Genomic DNA, 12,824 nt, shown 5'->3' on the forward strand with positions numbered 1-12,824 from the left:
TAAAAGAGATTAACGTGGAATCTCACAGCTTTGATCACAGAATCTTAAGCAGCCAGATATTGATTGGGTTTACAATCAGAAGAGCCCAAACTGTGCTTAAGTAGTGTGAACAGGAAGAGATGAAAAGGTACCTATTTTATTCAAAAGGGAGGATCAAAGACTCTCTGTTTAAGAAGATACATTAAAATATAAATCATCAATATTGGTCAAAGGGTGCCAACTTCCAGATTAACAAGATCTGGGGACCTATTATAAGGGTGATGATTATTGCCAATGATACTATATTATAGGGCTATGTAAAACTGAAAAACTTCTACACAGCAAAGGAAACTATCAACAAAATGAAAAGGCATCCTAACACATTTGCAAATCATATATCTGATAAAGGACTAATATCCAAAATATATAAATAACTCATACAATCCAAAAGCAAAAAACCAAACAGTCTGATTTAAAAAAAATGGACAGAAGTTCTGAATAGAGATTTTTTTTCCAAAAAAAGACATACAGATGGCTAACAGGTACAAGAAAATATGCTCAACATCACTAATCAATAGGAAAATGGAAATCAAAACCACTGTGAGATGTCACCCACACACTTGTTAGCATGGCTGGTAGTAAAAGATAAGAAATAGCACGCATTAGCAGGATATGCAGGAAGGGGAAAGCTTGTGCTTTGTTGGTGGGAATGTAAATTGGTACAACCGCTATGGCAAACAAAATGAATTTTCCCACCAAAATTAAAAATAGAATTACATATGATCCAGCAATCCCACTTCTAGTTATTTATTCAAAGAAAGCAAAATCACTAACTCAAAAAGATATATGCACCCCCATGTTTAGCACAGCATTATTTACAATTACCAAGATATGGAAACAACCTAAGTGTGCACTGATAGATGAATGGATAAAGAAAATGTGATCTCTGTGTTTGTATGTACCTATGTATGATGGGCTTCCCAGGTCGCTCAGTGGTCAAGTATCTGCCTGCCAATACAGGAGATGCAGGTTTGATCCCTGAATAGGGATGATCCCTGGAGAAGAAAATGGCAACCCAATCCAGTATTCTTGCCTGGAAAATCTCATGAACAGAAGAGCCTGGCAGGCTACCGTTCATGGATTTGCAGAAGAGTGGGACATGATGTAGACATTTAACAAAAACATCCATGTGACAACATGGATGGAATCAAGGGCATTATACTTTTAGCTTAAATAAGTTAAAAAAGATTCTGTGCTATATCCTTGAATGCTGCTAACAGAGTAGACTGTTGTTTTTTTTTTTTTTAATACAGTGCAATTACCTTATAGCGTTGTGTTAGTTTCTTTTGTATAGTGAAGCGAATCAGCTGTATGTATACATATATGACCTTTCTCTTGGGTTTCCCTCCCACCCCTCCACCCCACTGCTCTAGATCTGAATGTTCTCACCACACAGAAGAAATGGGAATTATGTGATGTGATGGTGGTGTTAGCTAAAACTGCGGTGATCCTGCAGTACAAAAGTGATTCAAATCGATAGGTTGTAAACCTTAAATTTATAACTGTTGTATGCCAATTACACTTCAGTAAAGCTGGAAAAATAAATTGCAGGTGTAAGAAATGAAGATAGAGGGATAGTTTTGAAGTCAGCCCTTCCTTCTGGTAAATATTCTATTTCTGATTCGAAATAGAAGATACAGTATAATTGAATGCAAGTCCTGATTTTGTAAGTTGAGATTCTAGAAGCATTAAAAATGCAAAATGTGCACTTAAAAGTTTTTACAATTTTAAGTTTTGAATGCTTTTGTATATGCTTTACCTTGTAAAAATTAATTTTATTTGCCTTCAGATTTTTCTGATTTTCCCAATGTAATCCAATGAATCACGGGAAGGGACCCCAGTGTGGGGGGGATTATAAATAAGTTTTTGTTTTTCTTAAGGAAAGCAAATGTTTTCTTAATGCCACCTTGAGAGATTCAGAAGGTTAGCTATGCAAGTATCAAAATAGTGGATTTCAAGGGATGTAAAGCAGTCAGCTGGGAGAAGCAAAGTTAAGTTCAGAGTGACAAGATAATCAAATGACTCTAGATTAACAGGAGATAAAAAACTTAGGATGTTTTGGTCATAGGAAACCAAAGCAAGAGCAGATATCAATAGTATAAATAATTTAATTCAACCTAATTTTGTGTTGCCAATAAAAAAAGAACCCTAAAATATAAAAATGATGTCAAATGAGCACTTAGACATATAGTATAATTTATTCTGATCTTTCTTTAAGATCTTTTTTCCTTCAGAGCAGTGGCAGTGGCTTTATCTGAAATTTGAAAAGAACTGGGAGAGGTAATAGTTTTTAATATTTTTCAGTCATAGACCATTAAAAAAAAAACAACTGATGAAACTAATAAATATTCTTACTAAGAAAATGGTATATATGTTCCTACTCAAATTTGCACACATATTATGAATTATTATGTTAGCAATCTGGACTTTCCAAAAGCAGATACTGCTGAAGTGTGAGAGTTTTATTAGAGATGAGATCTGTGAATAACAACAGGAAAAAAAGTGGGAGGAGACAGGGGTGTTCAAGGACCACAATGCAGTTCTGTCTTAGATGAAGGAGCAGGGAAGAATGGAAGGTAGGGTGAGACCGTCTTGGACAGTGGTGTAGCTCTAAAAGGGTTTTTCAAGGTTGTTGGGTAGTTCTAATCCCAGAGTTAACCCATCAGAGGAATCCTTCATCTCCCAGGAATAGGTGTGTCTCCGTATCCATGCCCTGCTCATTCTGTGAGAAAATCTATTTTCTAAAAAATTACTGAAGTATAGTTGATTTACATTTACAGTATTAGTTCTGTGTGTACACCATAAAGATTTAATATTTTGTATTAATAGATTATGCTCCATTTAAAGTTATTACAAAATAATGGCTATCTTTCCCCATGCTGTGAAATATATCCTTATTGCTTATCTATTGTAAACACGGTCAATTGTATCTTTTAACCCCATATTCCTGTCTTGCTCCTCCCCACTTCCCTCTACCCACTAATGTTCACTAGTTTATTTTCTATATCTGCGAATCTGTTTCTACGTTGTTATATACAATCCTGTACTTTATGTTTTTGACTCTTCTCCCTCACATTTTGTGGTTTTGATTTCATATCTTACATCTTTAAATTTATCCTTTCATTGTTTATTGTACTTTTGGTTGATTTTATAATTTTTTAAAATAATGATTTACTTTTGGCTGACCTGAGTCCTCACTGCTGCATGGACTTTTCTCTGGTTTCTGTAGAAGCAAGAGGTGTGGGGACTACTCTTGGTTGCAGTGTGCAGGCTTTAATTGCTGCAGCTTCCCCTGTTGCAGAGCACAGGGTGTGTGGGCTTCCATAGATGAGGTGCATGGGCTCAGGAGTTGTGGTTCCCAGGCTCTAGAGCACAGGCTCAATAGTTGTGGTGCACGGGCTTAGCTGGTCCATGGCATTTGGGATTTTTCCGGACCAGGGATTGAAACTGTGTCTCCTGCATTGGCAGGCAGATTCTTTACCCTTGAGCTACCAGGGGAGCCCCGTCTTTAATCTTCACACTGGCTTAAGTGGTTAATCCTCAGCCTTTCGTATATTTTTACCTTCTCTTTCCTATAGATTCTTAATATTCATTATAGCTTTTTATTTACCAGTTAGAGCTATGTAACATTTCTTTTAGGGGAGATTTAGTCTTGATGAACTCTTATTTAATTTTCGCTTGTTGGAGAAGTTATTTATCTCCCTCAATTCTAAAACCATATTGAGTACAGTATCCTTGTTTGCATATTTTCTCTTCCAGCTCTTTGAATATATTACACCACTCCCTTCTGTGCTTCCTGTACTTAGGTATTTCATTCTTTCTTTACATTTGGGGCATTTTCATGTATAATTTTATCAATTATGTTTTTCATCATTTTCTCCTTCAGATCTCCTTCTGGGACACCTATAATGCAAATATTGGTATGCTTAATGGTATCTGAGAGGTCTCTTAAACTATTCTCATATTTTAAATTTTGTTTTCCCTTTTGCTGTTCTCTTTGTGTGGTTTCCATTATTCTATCCTCCAGATCACTTAGATGTTCTTCTTAATCACTTAGTTTGCTCTTCATTCATTCTAGTGTGTTTTTCATTTCAATTATTGCATTCTTCAGTTCTGACTTAAAAAAAGTTTTACTAGTTTCTTATCCTCATTTAAAAAACTTTTTTTCCCAGTGGTTTTCTCTTACTTTTTTGAGTCTGGTTCCTCTGGCTTCTCCTTTTACTTAATTTCGCTGTCTCTAAACGTCTAGGTGAAACAGTTCACCTGTTGTCGTCTTGAAGGTGTGTCCTTAGGTTGGAGCATCCCTGGACAGTCTGTGTGTGCTCAGTCACTTTGGCAGGAGAGCTGGATTTGATGGGAACACATGTCCCTGCTTTCCTCTGGGCGTGCCCTCAGCCACCAACTTGATAGAAGGTGGGTGTGGAAAGGAAGGGGCTAGGCAGGAGCCGGGTACCAGGCAGGCTTTCTCCTCTGCTCAGTGGCTCTCGACACCCTATTGGAGATGGTGCAATACCGCCAGTTCCCGGAACCTAAGTCCAGAGGGTTGGATCTGGACTGGCTCCGTTCCCTTTAAGCGTGTGTTCCCCCTTCTCCCAGCATCAGCACCCTTGCCCCAGAGGGGAGCATTGCTGCAGCAAGAGGGCTCCATGCGGATGCTCTGCTTGTGGTGGGGCAGCAGGCCCGCCGCGCACAGAGCTCAGGGCTGCTTCCATTTGGCTGCCTGAGTAAGCAACAGTAATGGCCGCCCCATCCGACTTAAACTCAGCTCTGGGGGCAGAGCATCCTTTGTCTCTCTCAGCCGTTACTCCCCTCAGCTTCTGCCACCCCCACCGGGAATCTGAGTCAAGCTGCAGGGGCCTGGGCGGGCTCTCCCTGTGCACTGGGGTGTGGGCGGTGGTTGTGTCAGTGTCGGGGATGGAGGCCATTTTCTGACGCGCTGTCTGTGTGAGTGCCAGTCGTGGCTGTCCCCTTCCCACTTGGACACCAATTTCGGACTAGGTCGCCTCTCTGTTCCACAGCACGGCTCTCGCCTTGTTTGTGGCAGCCCTAACTCCAGCGTGGAGCTGTGATATGAGGAGAGCAGGGCTGGCATGTTGGCTGGCTCTGACTGGGCCACGTGCTGGGACAGGAGCTGGAAACCAGGCAGCCGCTCTGACGGTTTTCCATCCACCCTCTCTGTCCCGCTTCGGGAGCAAGCCAGCACATGTGTGCTACTCACAGGCGAAGTCCAGGCTTTCCACAGTTCTCATGTGGGTCCCACTGACCTTCCAGTCGGCCAAGGGGGCCCCTTTCCCCTTTGTCAGAACACAGGACGAGAGCATCCAATGTGTGGTTTAATCCACTCGCTCCCCAGAGCAGGTCATCACCGGGCGCGCTCCCTTTTCCCCCTGAGTCCCCTCCGAGGGGCACAGGTTCTGACCTGATCACACCTCTTCCCTCCCTACGTGATTCTGTCTGCATATTTCATAAGGTCTTCATTGTATGGGAGTCCTTCAGCCAGTCCCCAGTTAGTTTTTAGTGAAAATTCTTCCACATGTAGATAAGTATTTTTTGATGCATTTGTGGGGTTAGGGGTCTTCCCTCATATCTCAGTTGGTAAAGAATATGCCTGCAATGCAGGAGACCCCAGTTCAATTCCTGGGTTGGGAAGATTCCCCTGGAGAAGGGAAAGGCTACCCACTCCAGTATTCTGGCCTGGAGAGTTCCATGGACTGTATAGTCCATGGGGTTGCAAAGAGTCGGACACGGCTGAGCGACTGTCACTTTATTGGGGTTAGGGGAGTTCCAAGTCCTATTTTGTCATCTTCATCAATCACTCTATCCTCAGTAAGAAAAGAATGGGTGTCACAGGGTAGCAGCTGGTGCTATAGGTCCATTATATTCCCTGCAGCTGTAGATTAGAGAAATACTTTCTTGTAGCCCCCGCAGTTGTGGACCCCAGGATGAAACCTTGGCTTAAGGGAAAGTGGCAGTTAAGATCAGACAGCTGATTCTTACAAGGTGATTATTAGATTGATGCCTCTGATTTAATCCGAAAATAATGACTTAAAATGAGCTAGAGCCCAGTACTGAAAGGAGTCCAGATCTCGATGTCTTGAGGACTCTGTCAATGTTTGGATAATATCTGTTTGTTAGTACCTACTCGAAGCTAGATATGGCACTGAGCAATTCACATTAATTAATTCACAGTGAGGTATTATGATATTCAACTTCATAGTTTAGAAAACTGAGTAACTTACCCATTTATCTAGAAACACAAATATAACTTTTAATGCTTTTTTTTTTTTAGCATGAGTTTCTTCATATGAATCTTGACATTACCAGTGTCTCAATCAATGACTTTGAGATCACAATACTTCTGTGTGCCTGCTGAGTCACTTCAGTTGTGTCTGACTCTGGGGCCCCATGGGCTGTAACCCACCAAGCTGCTCTGTCCATGGGATTCTCTAATATTGGAATGGGTTGCCATTTCCTCCTCTAGGGATCTTCCCGACCCAGGTATTAAACTCGAATCTCTTACTGCATTGACAAGCGGATTCTTTACCACTAGCACCACCCAGGAAGCCCCACAATGCTTTTGGAGAAGAAAATATGGACTTTGAGAAAAAGGTTAGTCTCTTTGTGACAAAGTCCTCTTCCCTGGTCTATGAGAAATTATTTCTATTTCTTTCCATCTTGCTTTCCAGAAGTGTACTTGAGGGAGAAGAAAGCAGTACATAAAACGAGGTAGGAAACAAAATTCAACCTAATGTTTAAGGAAAAGAAGGTGACAAAACCAAAGACTTAAAAAGTATCTTCAACATAAAAGGGAATTATATGGAAAATTGTATACTGATGATGGTACCGTAAGAACAGGGTTTATTTTCAGCAGGAAGGCTTAGGTTAATTATAAGGAAGAGCTCTTTTTCATGCTTATTAATCAAATGAATTATGTATATACTGAATGTAAATATGTAAAATGAGAAAGAAGATACAACCAAATATGTTATTGATATTTGCATTTCATAAGGATGGGTCAGAAATAACCCCTTTGTAGTACAGATACTTTTTAAAGAACGTCTATGTAGTACAGTGACTTTCAAACATCTTTTTATGATTGCATATAATAATAAATACATTTTATACCACAACACAATACATATGTACACACACAAACATATAGTTCATAACAACCACAGCTTCTTTATTATCTGTAGTACATTCTGTTTTGTCCCTTTTGTTTTATTCTATTTGCTTTTGTCCTATCCTATTCTATACTTTCTCATTAAAGAATTCTAGTCATGGTCAACTTAATTGATTTCACTATCTGCTAATGGCTTACAATTTGAAAAATTGAACCAGTCTGTAGTTCAGCTTCTAAAAGACAATTGATTAAATTACAAGAATCATGACACCATTGAAGAAAGAGGGAAGAGATGAAAAAAGAGTTTTGTGATACCTTACCTATCACATACTTATAGAGTAACTCTACAGTAGACTGATGTTGAAGCTGAAACTCCAATACTTTGGCTACCTGATGTGAAGAACTGACTCATTTGAAAAGACCCTGATGCTGGGAAAGATTGAAGGTGGGAGGAGAAGGGGATGACAGAGGATGAGATGCTTGGATGGCATCACCAACTCAATGGACATGAGTCTGAGTAAACTCCAGGAGTTGGTGATGGACAGGGAGGCCTGGCATGCTGCAGTCCATGGGGTCGCAAAGAGTTGGGCACGACTGAGCGACTGAACTGACTGACTGATACAGTAGAGATCTCTTTTTTAGGGCAAGAGAAGTGATGACTAATTCTATATGATGTAAACAATATCAGATATTGTATAGAGCAGAGGTCCCCAACCTTTGTGGCACTAGGGACTGGTTTTGTGGAAGAAAATTTTTCCACAGAGCGGGAGAGGGGGATGGTTTTGGATAATTCAAGCACATTATATTTGTTGTGATCTTTATTTCTGCTATTATTACATCAGCTCTACCTCAGATCATCAGGCATTAGATCCTGGTGGTTGGGGACCCCTGGTTTAGAGAACAGTTTTCAGTGAATGAAGATGTATCACTGATATTCTATTCTTTCTATCCCAGGCATCATATAGAATACTGAGAATTACATGAAGGTGGCCTGGTCTTGCTTGTAAGAGCTGTTGGATACTTGATACTAAAAATCAGGAAGATGCCTTGAAGATCAAGTATATCAGCTCTGGGCTAGTTTGTAAGATGACATGAACCTAAGGCTCAAGGTTTCATAAGTGGTCCATCTTTTCTAACAGATGGACTGAGAAGTTGAACAAGTAAGCCTGGGTCACAATGATATAGTGGAATAACATAATTGGCATTGAAATAAAAAGTTTTATACTTTCAGACTCAGCTAGCTGTTTGTTCAATGGTTGTTGAGCAAATACTGTGCATTAGATTCTGCTAAATGCTGAGCATCAAAGAAAAGAAACTAGTTTGACCTTAGGGAGCCACAGAGGAGATATGCTATGTGGTTATTTACCTTGCTGTGTCTGCCCTACTTCCTCACTCAGAGGCTCTCCCTGAGTCATCTGGCCTTTTGTCTCAAGGTTGGGCTTGGCCAAAGTGAGACAGCAGTAGAAGACTGGAAGGTGGGAAGAGAGAGGTCAGGCCTTTTCTTTTCTACTCCTTCCAGATCTGGCCTGTGCTTTCTGCGAATGTGTGTTTCCTCCATAACTACAGCTCTTCTAGGACAGCCCCTTTCCATTGCCAAGCTCTCCATCCTGCAGTAAAGGTCTCTGCCTTCCTTGCTCTTTTGTTTCTTTGAGTGCTGGTGATGTTTCACTGTGACTAATCTCTGTGTCCTCATTATCCATTTCTGGTTTCATTAACCCTTCCCACATATTTGCAAATGTATTGTTAGGTCTCTCGAGCCATTTGAGTACTAGTCTGTGTCTGCTGAGACTCTGACTGTTACAGGAGAAGCCTTATATAATATAGGAGAAAAATGGAGGACTATCAGGAAAGTGGAATTCTGCACTGACATTTTTAGAAAGATTTTTGTTGTTGTTGTATGCAGTGATGGGCTTAGGACTGCTGAGAAAGATTATTTGAGGTAGGCCATTAATAACTGGAATAAGAGTATGTTAGATGAAGACTTAACAGAATTCAACTTGACATGACATATTCATTTGGACTTTTACTTTTGTGTCTTTTCCTTTTTGAATCTTTCAGTTCAACAAAAATGTTGCCAGTTTGGACATGTTCGTGAGCTCACATCACATTAATTTACTGGCAAAAAATAACGATATGCCTAAGAGCTTGATGTGCTTTTAGGCTGAACACTAGAGTTACGCCTTTGGGGAATATTTTGTTTTTAATATAATGTTCACTTTCTCAGAGTTCTGTATCTTTAAGGCTCATCCAAACTTCATTAAAGACTGAAAAATGAGAATGTGTGCTAATATATGTAGGTGATAGACTTTTCTGTATGTTGTTCTGGGTTTTTTTTTGTAATTTTTTAGCTGCTCCAACCTTTTTACCTTGATCCCATCTGACAGGTTGGCTAATTTAGCATGAAACAGTAGCAAGCAAGATAAAGCTAACTTGTGCACATCTGAGGAAGACATGGCCCTGCTGGATGAAACTAAACAAACATGAATCTTTGACCTTCTCCTTTAACTAGCGCTCCAGTCCACCGAGCTCATTACAGGGAAATCTGTTAGCATCCTTTCCATGTTGGCAGATGACTGGTGCAGAGCACATGCTGCCAGCCCAACAGGGGATCAGGAGAAACCCAGTTCGTGCATGACCCATCACCGCTAAATAGCAAATTCCTGCCGTTACTTGAATTACGCAAAACTGCTTGATGCACATTAGAGAGAACCTTTTGAACCCCACACTCATTATTTTTTTTCTCTTTAATTCCATTTTCTGACTTCCGTGGTGAGATTGCCTTAAACTCATCATAGGTGCTCATACTCTGGGCAGCTAATGAATATGGATGCTGTTTGTGCTAATTTTTATAGCCATATAAAGCTATATTTGGAAGAAATATCAACTTTTAGCCTCAAAGAAATTTTAGTAAATAATGCCCCTTACATTCTGTTGAATTCAAAGGGGACTTTCGGGTTCCGAAAAAGGAGCCATGCTGTGCCCTTTGCTCCACTTGTTCTCCTAAAAGGAAAAGGAAATCAAAAAGTTAAGACAGGATTCCTTTTTTTTTTTTTTCTTTTGAGAGACTTAAAAATATGATAAAAATTTAAAAACATGTTTTCAGGCTAAAACAACTGTCCTTACGGTTTATGTAGTGCATTTTTATTCTTAGTCAAACATTGGTTCTTTCCCGGCAAACCCTCCTGATGCTGGCATCATCTTAGTGTGCAAAGAATAATGCATATTTTACAGTATCTTCCTATCTGTGGTCCACACAGTTGCATAGAGCCTGAATTTAAACAACGATAGGGCTTCCCTGATAGCTCAGTTGGTAAAGAATCCTCCTGCAGTGTGGGAGACCTGGGTTCGGTGCCTGGGTTGGGAAGATCCCCTGGAGAAGGGAAAGGCTACCCACTCCAGTATTCTGGCCTGGAGAATTCCTTGGACTGTATAGTGTTCCAAATGAGAGTTCAAAGTGACAAGGTGGAAAGACCACTGGGCTACCATCCTGATGCTACTGGTAAATTTACTCCTTGAACTTGGACCATTCTCTTAACTTCACTTCAAGAGATGAATTTATACAATTTTTCAGTTTTAATATTCTGAGTCTGGTGTCATTAGCCATGAAAAGGTGGGACTAATTTCAGTTAGCAGCAAATGAACATTGTTGTTGTCATTGTTCAGTTGCTCAGTCATGTCTGACTCTCTGCGACCCCATGGACTGTAGCACACTAGGCTTCCCGGTCCTTCACTATCTCCCAGCGTTTGCTCAAACTCGTATCAATTGAGTCGATGATACCGCCTAGCCAAATCTTTCTCTGTTGCCCCCTTCTCTTCCTATCATCAATCTTTCCCAGCATTAGGGTCTTTTCCAGTGAGTCAGCTCTTTGCATCAGGTGGCCAAAGTATAGGAGCTTCAGCTTCAGCATCAGTCCTTCCAGTAAATATTCAGGACTGATTTCCTTTAGGATTGACTGGTTTGATCTCTGCTGTCTAAGGGACTTTCAAGAGTATTCTCCAGCACCACAATTCAAAAGCGTCATTTTTTCAGCACTCAGCCTTCCTTACGGTCCAACTCTCATATCCATGCTTGACTACTGGAAGAACCATAGTTTGACTATATGGACATTTGTCAGCAAAGCGATGTCTCTGTTTTTGAATACACTGTCTATATTTGTCATCGTCTTTCTTCCAAGAAACAAGTGTCTTTTAATTTAATGGATGCAGGCTTCAGTCACTAACAGCATGCTTAGTGATGAAATTTATTGATGAATCACAGAATATTGTTCAAGTCAGATGTCAGCCACTTCATAGAGAAATGCTTCAAATCAATCTGTTGTTTGTAACTGTGCTGAAAGGAGGTAATCTGAATTTGTGAAAAGTCTGAGATAGGAGGTATTTTAAAAGACTTATCATGTTACTACTGCATCATTCTTACAGCAACATACATTAGGTTTAAAAATATTGCCAGAGTATTTTTCCAAATATATTATTATTGATCTACTCTTCATTTCAATACACCCAGTTAATATGCAACATATACGTTAATAAATTGTATGAAAATTAGTGAACCTTAAATACATGTTATTTTACACCGTTTTCCACAGCACTATTTTGTGTGTTCCAGTCCTCAGAACAATTATGTCCCAGATATTCATTCACAACATTGCTCTTTTCTATGTATGGCCTGTGTCAGACTTTGTAATTCTGCTCTTTTTCTGAGCTCTTGCACTTGACTGACAGGCCAAGAGTTATAAGTCATCAGTGGGTCTCAGTGGAGATAAAAGGGTTGTTGCATGCTTTCTTGAGTAGTGTAAAGAGAATGCACTATTGCTGTCTATATGAAATACCAGTGAATCATATGTGGGATTGAAGCATGTCTTGTCCATAGTTCACTGATTTGGGCTTCATAATTATCTAATCATCTTATTTAGGAATGTATAGAATTCAGATTTAGTAGGGCTGTAAATATTGGTTTATGGGTCTAAAATCAATATTAACCAAGTTTTGAGTCAAGTAGAACTAGTTGCCTAAAATGAGGAGCTAATTTATGTCTTAGAAGAATCCATGCAATGGTAAGAGGAATTTGAGGAATGTCTGGATTAGGAATTGAAGCGCGTCAACATAATTTGACAAAGTCTGAAGAAAGAAACATCATCCAAGATCAAGGGATCTTTTATTGTAGGGGATACAGTGAATTGATCCCTTCAGGAAGATATGAAACTAGTTAAACCATCAAAATGTAAAAGTTAAGACAAAGCACAAATAGCATTACTCAAGCTAAGTTAGGAATTAAGTGTCCATCAAAACCCAGATGGCACATGACTGAGTTCTAGACTGTGGTGTGTAAATAACATGCACCATTAACAGTCTTGATTTATAATCATCCATATGAACTCCTCCTTACTTATTTTCATTATGACTGACTGAAAGAAAAACTATAGGAAAACTTCGGAAGACATATGTTGAAGATGGCAAAGCTTCCATCAACTTGTATCTTTGTATGATGTCATTAATAAAAAATTTTTCTGACAACCTATTTACTTGCCCCATATTTTTACATGAATGATAAATAATATCCTATTGGCTGACACTATTTGTTAAAGATGTTAGCTTTACCTTGTTGAAAACAAAGTCTAGAAACAATATAGAATAAAAATGAAGTCATTCACAAGCTTTATAG

The 12,824-nt window shown here is 39.5% G+C and overlaps 1 long non-coding RNA gene across 5 annotated transcripts in view; it reads left to right on the forward strand.

The window, feature by feature from the left end:
- LOC145513671 (uncharacterized) overlaps positions 1 to 12,824 on the forward strand; it is a 793,767-nt gene that overhangs the window by 489,202 nt on the left and 291,741 nt on the right. Inside the window, exon 1 of one of the 5 annotated variants that reach the window (XR_014059659.1) lies at positions 6,437 to 6,648. The exons of the other annotated variants lie outside the window; for them this stretch is intronic. This is a non-coding gene — a long non-coding RNA (uncharacterized LOC145513671). Of the gene's footprint in view, positions 1 to 6,436; positions 6,649 to 12,824 lie in introns of those variants that run through there. 5 annotated transcript variants of the gene reach the window in all.

The sequence above is a fragment of the Giraffa tippelskirchi genome, chromosome 7 (assembly GCF_054371585.1).
Source record: "Giraffa tippelskirchi isolate mGirTip1 chromosome 7, T2T-mGirTip1v1.2.pri, whole genome shotgun sequence".
NCBI lineage: Eukaryota > Metazoa > Chordata > Mammalia > Artiodactyla > Giraffidae > Giraffa > Giraffa tippelskirchi.